Below are 10,000 nucleotides of genomic sequence, written 5' to 3' on the forward strand. Positions count from 1 at the left end.
GTGTGTATGTATGTGTGTGTGTGTGTGAGTGAGTGTGTGTATGTGTATGTATGTGTGTGTGTGTATGTCTGTATGTGTGTGTATGTATGTGTGTGTGTGAGTGTATGTATGTCTGTATGTGAGTGTGTATGTATATGTACAGTATGTGTGTATGTGTGTGTATGTGTGTGTGTCTGTGTGTGTATGTATGTGTGCATACTTGTGTGTATGTGTGTGTGTATGTGTGTGTGAGTGTATATGTGTATGTACAGTATGTGTGTGTATGCACAGTATGTGTGTGTATGTATGTGTGTGTGAGTGTGTGTGTATGCACTGTATGTGTGTATGTATGGGCGAGTGTGTGTGTATGTATGTGTGTATGTATGTGTGTGTATGTATGTGTGAGTGTGTGTCTGTGTATGTGTGTGTTTGTATGTATGTGTGTGTCTATGTGTGTGTGTGTGTATGTGTGTGTCTGGGTATGTGTGTGTGTGTGTCTGTGTATGTGTTTGTATGTATGTGTGTGTGTGTGCCTGTGTATGTATGTGTGTATATGTGTGTGCCTGTATAAGTGTGTGTGGATGCATCCTAAAATTATCATGTTTTATCATAAATGTTAAGTATTTGGATATTTTATTTCCATAATTTCAATATATTGTAATTAAGTACAAAGATAAAAAAGTATAATAAACGTGTGTATTTATGTGAGTATGCATTGTGTGTATATTTATATATTTATGTGCCTATGTAGTTATGTGTGTTATATACTGATGTTTGAATTTATGTATTTATGTGTGTATATAGCTATGTGTGTGTATTTATGGGTGTTCTATACTTGTATGTATATTGTGTGTATTTATGAGTGTATTTAGTTATAAGTGTATACTTATGTGAATGTAGTTATGTGTGTATTTATGTCTGCATACGTTATATACTGTTGTATGTATTTGTGTGCATTGTGTATATATTTATGTGTGCGTGTTGTGTTTATATTTATGTATTTGTGTGTGTATTTATGTGTGTTATATACTTATGTGTGTGTATTTATGTATTTGCGTATGCATTATGTGTATATTTATGTGTGTGTATTTATGTGTGTGTATGTAGTTATGTGTGTATGTAGTTATGTATGTGTATTTATGTGTGTTATACTTATGTATTTGTATCTATGTGTGGGTATTGTGTGTATGTGTGTGTTTATGTATTCATGTGTGTGTTTTTATGTATTTATGTGTGTGTATTTATGTATTTTTGTGTGCATTGTGTATTTATGTGTGCATTGTGTGTGTATTTATGTGTGTTATACACTGATGTGTGTGTTATACACTGATGTGTGTGATTTACACTGATGTGTGTTATACACTGATGTGTGTGATTTACACTGATGTGTGTGTTATACACTGATGTGTGTTATACACTGATGTGTGTGTTATACACTGATGTGTGTGTTATGCACTGATGTGTGTGATTTACACTGATGTGTGTGTTATACACTGATGTGTGTTATACACTGATGTGTGTGTTATACACTGATGTGTGTTATACAATGATGTGTGTGTTATACACTGATGTGTATTATACACTGATGTGTGTTATACAATGTTGTGTGTGTTATACACTGGTGTGTGTTATACACTGATGTGTGTGTTACACACTGATGTGTGTTATACAATGATGTGTGTGTTATACACTGATGTGTGTTATACACTGATGTGTGTGTTACACACTGATGTGTGTTATACAATGATGTGTGTGTTATACACTGATGTGTGTTATACAATGATGTGTGTGTTATACACTGATGTGTGTTATACACTGATGTGTGTGTGTTATACAGTGATGTGTGTTATACAATGATGTGTGTGTTATACACTGATGTGTGTTATACACTGATGTGTGTGTTATACAGTGATGTGTGTTATACACTGATGTGTGTGTTATACACTGATGTGTGTTATACACTGATGTGTGTTATACAATGATGTGTGTGTTATACACTGATGTGTGTTATACATTGATGTGTGTGTTATACACTGATGTGTGTTATGCACTGATGTGTGTGATTTACACTGATGTCTGTATTTATGTGTGTTATACACTGATATGTGTGTTATGCACTGATGTGTGTTATACACTGATGTGTGTTATACACTGATGTGTGATTTACACTGATGTGTGTTATACACTGATGTGTGTGTTATACACTGATGTGTGTGTATTTATGTGTGTTACACATTGATGTGTGTGTTATACACTGATGTGTGTGTTATACACTGATGTGTGTTATACACTGATGTGTGATATACACTGATGTGTGTTATACAGGGATGTATGTGTTATGTACTGATGTGTGTGATTTACACTGATGTGTGTGTATTTATGTGTGTTATACACTGATGTGTGCTATACACTGATGTGTGTTATACACTGATGTGTGATTTACATTGATGTGTGTTATACACTGATGTGTGTGTTATACACTGATGTGTGTGTTATACACTGATGTGAGTGTTATACACTGATGTGTGTTATACACTGATGTGTGATTTACACTGATGTGAGTGTTATACACTGATGTGTGTTATACACTGATGTGTGTTATACACTGATGTGAGTGTTATACACTGATGTGTGTTATACACTGATGTGTGTTATACACTGATGTGAGTGTTATGTACTGATGTGTGTGTATTGATGTGTGTTATACACTGATGTGTGTTATACACTGATGTGTGTGTTACACTGATGTACATGTCTGTGTGTAGCCTGTGCCTGGTGCTTGGAGCTCAGGGTGGTTGTAGTGAGAGGTGAAACCCTCATGTTGTTGTTATAAATACTAATGTTACAGCTACAATCTCACTGACTGGTACAGGGGTAAGTAAAGTCAGTGGCATCAGGAGGTCGCCATTTAATGCCGGTGGCCCCAGCCTGCATCCACCTGGTTGTACAAAACGTCAGTGCTGGGGGAGAAGGATGCAAGAAGTGTCCTGGAACGCTATGGACCTCTCTGAATGAAATGAATGGACACAGAAATCCAAATCCTCGCCTTGTGGAATGTGGAAGGACTGAATCTTTCAGCCAGGAAACAATTTATGACAATTGTCATGTAAAATGTCCCTCGTGCTCCCTCCCCACACAAGGGGCTTCCTTTAGTGCTTGGCACAGGGAAATAGCGGACTTCTTTTTTTTTTCTGATAGTGACGGTAAATCACATTATTCAGGGACGATAGTAAACTTCTTCATTGTCCATTGACCTACAAACAAGGTCCTGGGGGCTGCTGACATCTATTTGAAATGCTGAGAAGAGCCAAAAAGCCCTGTCGGCTGCCATTGTCCTGGGCATTCCTGATTTTTTTTCTACTGTTTGGCCTCAAAAATGTGTGGAAGGCCAAGGTCAAGGTGGAGATGCCAGACATGCGGGCTCTTAATTAGTGTCTAGACAAACAGGAGCGGGGTTTTAGCATCAAGGTTTTCAAGAGCCACTTTAAGATGCATCACCTCTTCTTCTGGATTAAGGTGCTTACCACTATAGAAGCTTAATCCCCTGGTGGAGGAGGGATCCACCACACTCAACTTCCAGGGGGCCTTTTCTTTGTATCATGGGTTAAAAGGGACACATATGAAAATTCTGTGCTCACCCAAGAAGCTTTTTGTTCCAAACAGATGTCTCATAGCAGCCCCCATCCCCCAACCCTTTAGTCTTCAGGATCTCTAGTGGATATAGAATTGTGGCAGTACAACACTACTACACGACCATGTAGAACTGCACAGTAAGCAAATAAGTGATTAATTAATAATGGATGAACTAATAATACTGGACATTTGTAATTTTTCTGTCTCATAGAGCTCCATGATGTCCTGCCCACCCCTTTTTATTTTATTTAGCTCTGTATTCCTGTCCTTCACAAGCAATATGAATTTCTCAGTGTAGACAATAAGCTGATTATTATACAAAGCAGAGTTCGGATACTTGCGCCTGTTCTAACCCAATCTTGTGTAAGAATGATGAGAGATGAGACAAACCTGCCTGTAATAACTTATACATTTCTTTGTTGATGTAATAATAAAAAAATATTATATATATTTACACACACACACACACACACACACACACACACACACACACACACACACTTATTTGTCTTTCTCTGTAAGGTTAAAATCCATTATATAATGTTTAAGTACAATGGTTCTTGAATGTTCAGGCAAGTAAACCTACTAACATTTAATTACCACTATTGGATAAGTTGTATAGGTAGTTTCCACATTATTTTAATTGATCTTTCTCTCCCAATATATATATATATACTATCTACACATTTTATTGATTTATTTAGGAAACAAAAATTGTTATCAGTGTTATTATAATTATTATTATTTTTTTTATTATTATTGAAATATAGACAGTCTATTATCAACAGCCACCAATGTATGGAATACAAATGTATAAAATATGAGCTGCGGTATGTTCTGAGTAGTGACTGTTATATCTCTGTATTTCTGCATTGCAGGTTGTATCGCCTTTAACCGATAGCTCAGAGTTTGTGCTAATATGTAGTGGAAACAATATGGAGGCTCATATGGGCTTTTCTGCCTTGAAATCAGTTCCTTTTATGGAAAGCAATGGGGCTTCTGCCTTGGATATTGGCCAAGTGATGGGTTTGGGAGGCGTTGTCCGACTTTGGGCCAGTCAGCTTCTATGCAGGGAATACCAGCATCTCCCATAGAAAGCATATTGGTATGATTTAGGGAAGAGCCCTCAAAATATTATGGATAATGTAAATTGTGCACTATTCTGAATGAAGCAATGCATAAAGAAAAGACAAATGTATAGATAGAAACATAATGTGTGTGTATGTATATATACACATATATGTATATATATATGCACAAACATATATGTATGTAGACTCAAACATATATGTACAGACACATATATATGTAATACATATAGCTGGCTAAATAAATATAAATATATATATATATGTATATATATATATATATATATATATATATATATATATACATATTCAGGCTATATTTATGGATTTATTGACATATTATTCAGTTCCCTTGGTTCCACATGCAGTGATCTTTGTCATCTGCTTATAATGTATCTGTAAGTGCTTCTATTCATATGCCTATGCTCCTGGTTATTACAGCAACATTAACCACTACAAGGAGAGACTGAAACGCTGCAGGATTAAGATAAAGCCATCAGTGCTCTATAATTTCCTTTATTGCACTGAATATTCGCATGACACAATATTGTATGGCTCTTATCCACCCATAACGTCCTCACAAAGCAGGAAATGTGGTTCTTTACCGAGTGGATTTTTCCACTCACTGGGAACTTACAATGACAAGCTTTGATAAGTGGCTGCTATATATAAGATTGTTCTGAGAATTTATTATAGGAAACAATGTATAATGTAAGCCCTAACCTGTACATTAGGTAACTAGAAACACTGTTATAGCAATTCTGTCACTAGTAATGTTCATAAACAGAGACTTTGGTGTTTATTGTCTTGTTTATCATATATAAAGGGCATCCCCACTCACATCTAGGAATACAGAATAACGTCCCAGAATTTCTGTTATTTATTACATTATTACATTGTCTTATGTACTATGAGAAGGTGGAATAATTTGCGCTCATAATAAAATATAATATATGCATATCAATGTTCGTATTATTAATTATAATGCTAAGTATAATACATCTAGTGTCTATAAGCATTACTATCATGTCTACAGACTCTTAGATATTCGTCTTTCGTTACATTACTATCCATTCAGCTTATATGCACTTAGCATAGCTTTAAAGGAGCAGACAGAACCCGAATAAGAGATACCCATAACGTACAATATACTATATTATTTTGCCTATTTATATTTAATGTTATTTTACTTTTTGTTAGCATTTTCTAGCAAACTATGGAGAAACAACATATTTATATCTAACTCAGTAATTTATTTTATATGATTTGACGTAAATTATTAAAAGAGCAGCCACAACCGCAACACACTCCTAAACATTTGTAAAAATGAATGAATGAATAAATACATAAATAAATAAATGAGAAGATAAATAGAAGAAATATCTCGTCTAGATAGATAGCTATTGGACAGATACATATTTAGGAAGATAGATATTGGTTAGATAGATAGATAGATGATAGATAGATAGATAGATAGATAGATAGATAGATAGATAGATAGATAGATAGATTGAAGATAGTAGATAGCTATGAGAAAGACGGATGGATAGATTACATAAATAGATAGATATTGGATAGATAGATAGATAGATAGATAGATAGATAGATAGATAGATAGATAGATAGATAGATATTGTATAGACAGAGATAGATATTTGATAGATAGATTGATAGATAGATTGATAGATGATAGATAGATAAATAGATTGATAGATAGATTGATTGATAGATAGATTGATAGATGATAGATAGATAGATAGATAGATAGATAGATTGATTGATAGATACACGTATTTAAATGAATAAGAGATGATAGGTAGATTGATGGTATATATCTATATATCTATAAATATAGTTTTATCAGAGTTTTTCGTGTCCAGATTTTTGTAAATGTTAATTTTTATCTGACTGAAAACTCCTCAAGGAAGAAATTATGCCGGTGCCACTTTGTCGGTGATTAGGCAAAAAATGAAGAGTCTGATAGACAAAAGAAATGCGATGCGCGCATTTGGCTGTTAGTAATGCCTGATGTAAAGGTGGACTTCAGAGCCATATTTCATATACTTACTTCTAAGTTACTGTATTTTTGACAGGCAAATAGTGATGAGTAATGGATGTTTGAACACTCATCTGTCTGAATATCAGACGCTTGAAAATGGAAATAAATCTTGTGTTAATCTGACATATCCTCCTGCCTGGGCGAGTACCCTGTAATTTCTGGCTCTACTGTAATAGGGAAGCTGGGATCTAATGCTGGGGTTATGGTGTAACTCCTCCAGACAATGGAGACATGAGCAGTATGGCAATTCAGGATGTGAGATCCTCTCTCCATTCACAATGGGCACAGGAAGCAGAGTGTAATGGGGCCTGGACGGAGAGGTGCTGCTGTTGTAAACACCACAGGTTTACTGTCCTGGCAGATAAAGCCATCAGAAGGATGCGACCCAGCCAGGAGACACAGACAATAGGCCCATAATCCTCCCATTCACCAGTGCAGACACTGCTCGGAAGGCCAAGTTCAAATGCAGCAGAGCAGCCGCCTCATCTCCCTGGTCAGCAGCCGCCCCGGCCATTTGGCCTGAAGGTGAACAGAGGAGGGAGAGGCCAAGATGCCAGAGAGGAACAGCCCCAAACCCAGAGCATGCAACTTATAGGCACAAGCTGCCACAGCCATGTCTGCAAATAGATGTGGAGATAAAATAGTGATAATAGCTGCAGACAATGCTATAGTCTATCTGCAATATTACTAAAAAACACCAGCTTAGGGAACTATCTATCTATCTATCTATCTATCTATCTATCTATCTATCTATCTATCCATCTATCTATTATCTATCTATCTATCTATCTATCTATCTATCTATCATTATTAATTATTATTATTATAGTGCCATTTATTCCATGGCGCTTTACATGTCTATCTATCATCTATCTATCTATCTATCTATCTATCTATCTATCTATCTATCTTCTATCTAACATCTATCTATTTATCTATCTATCTATCTATCTATCTATCTATCTTCTATCTATCTATGAATCTATCTATTATCTATCTATCTATCTATCTATCTATCTATCTATCATCTATCTATCTATTATCTATCATCTTCTATCTATCTATCTATCTATCTATCTCTCTATCTCTCTGTCCATTATCTATCTATCTATCTATCTATCTATCTATCTATCTATCCATCCATCTCCTCCTAACTATCTTTCTATCTATGAATCTATCTATCTATCTATCTATCTATCTATCTATCTATCTATCTATCTATCTATCATCTATCTATTATCTATCATGTATCTATCTATCTTCTATCTATCTATGAATCTATCTATCTATCTATCTATCTATCTATCTATCTATCTATCATCTATCCATCTATTATCTATCTATTATCTATCATCTATCTATCTATCTATCTATCTATCTATCTATCTATCTATCTATCTCTCTGTCCATTATCTATCTATCTATCTATCTATCCATCCATCTCCTCCTATCTATCTTTCTATCTATAAATCTATCTATCTATCTATCTATCTATCTATCTATCTATCTATCTATCTATCATCTATTATCTATCATCTATCTATCTATTATCTATCAATCTATCTATTATCTATGTATGTATCTCTCCATCTTCTATCTTTCTATCTATCTATCTATCTATCTATCTATCTATCTATCTATCTTTCTATCGTTAACCTCTGTATTATTATTAATAGCTAGCAAAAGGTAGCCCTAATCTGCTTGGTGAGAACAGTAGCTTTTTCAAATAAACAACATTTAGATGCCCTGATTGATGATATGAAGACACAGGTACCCAGATTCTGATTTTGTAATGGATTCTACTCTGCATTCAACACTGTTATTCATTGCCCTTTGTTTGGAGCATAAGCAATAAAGGACTATTCAGCTAGAAGTCGAAGCAGTCTATTAGGACAGGGAATATGTTTTACTGGTAGGATATTTATATATACAGAGCAGGAAATGTAATGTTCATAACCGTGTAGCACTTGTACATGTTGTCTTCCCGAAGATCACTATGGCTTTAACGTTGTAATAATTGGTCAAGAAATTTTATCCCAACACTTTTAGAAAGGTCATCAGCATACTAAAATGTCAGGTAGACTCGAACCTCCATGTTATGTGACAACTACTTATTAAGTCTTTAAGATGCCCCTATCCTATAGCACAAGGCCAAAACAAGCAGTCTGATGGTAACAAAGATGGACAGAAAGAACTACCTCAAGGTAAATTGTCTATCTATCTATCTATCTATCTATCTATCTATCTATCTATCTATTATCTTTCTGTCTGTCTATCTATCTATCTATCTATCTATCTATCTATCTATCTATCTATCTATCTATCTATTCTACCTCTTTATTTATCTTCAGTAACTCTCTATTATAACTATCTGTTTATATATCCGTTATTTTTTATCTGTTCATCTATCTACCTCCTGTCTATTTCTTTCTAATTATCTGTCTATAGCACCTTTTTATTCTATTTTCTATGATCTATGCACTAATCTATCTCTCTGTCTATCTATCTATTTATCTATTGCTGTAATCTATCTATCTATCTATCTATCTATCTATCTATCTATCTATCTATCTATCAATCTATCTATCTATCTATCTTGTGTGTGCGTACACACACACACACACACACACACACACACACATATATATATATATATTTATTTATTTATTTATACATATATATATATATATATATATATATATATATATATATATATATATATATATATATATATATATATATATAATGATACCAACAAGGTCTGCTGACATCCAGGTCTCATCAACATGCATGACCAATGACCACACATGTACTCTCTCTCACTCCCTCTCTCTCTCTCTCACTCTCTCTCTATACACACACACAATATATAATATTATTCTGATCTAGGGTGTCTATATTTCGGTTACTATTGTAATTTTATGTTAGGTTATTGTGAGATGTGCACAGACATTAAGCTTAAACCCTACAAAAGATGTATACACTGTGTTGTCCAAACACTTTCCATAAATTATAAAGGAGAGATGGAAAGAAGATCAACACATATATAACAGATATATTGAGCTAATGGACATATAGATGTGTATAAAACACATATATAGGTAGATACACAGAAGTAATATGGAGGAGTACGTGCATTGTTTCCAGATGACACCACACATCTGCAGCATGGAGCGGACACGCGGAGTGTAGTGGGTTTAGTTATAAATGGATATTGTTATAGAAGTTGTTATTGTTATGA

The sequence above is a fragment of the Ranitomeya variabilis genome, chromosome 3 (genome assembly GCF_051348905.1).
Source record: "Ranitomeya variabilis isolate aRanVar5 chromosome 3, aRanVar5.hap1, whole genome shotgun sequence".
Lineage (NCBI taxonomy): Eukaryota > Metazoa > Chordata > Amphibia > Anura > Dendrobatidae > Ranitomeya > Ranitomeya variabilis.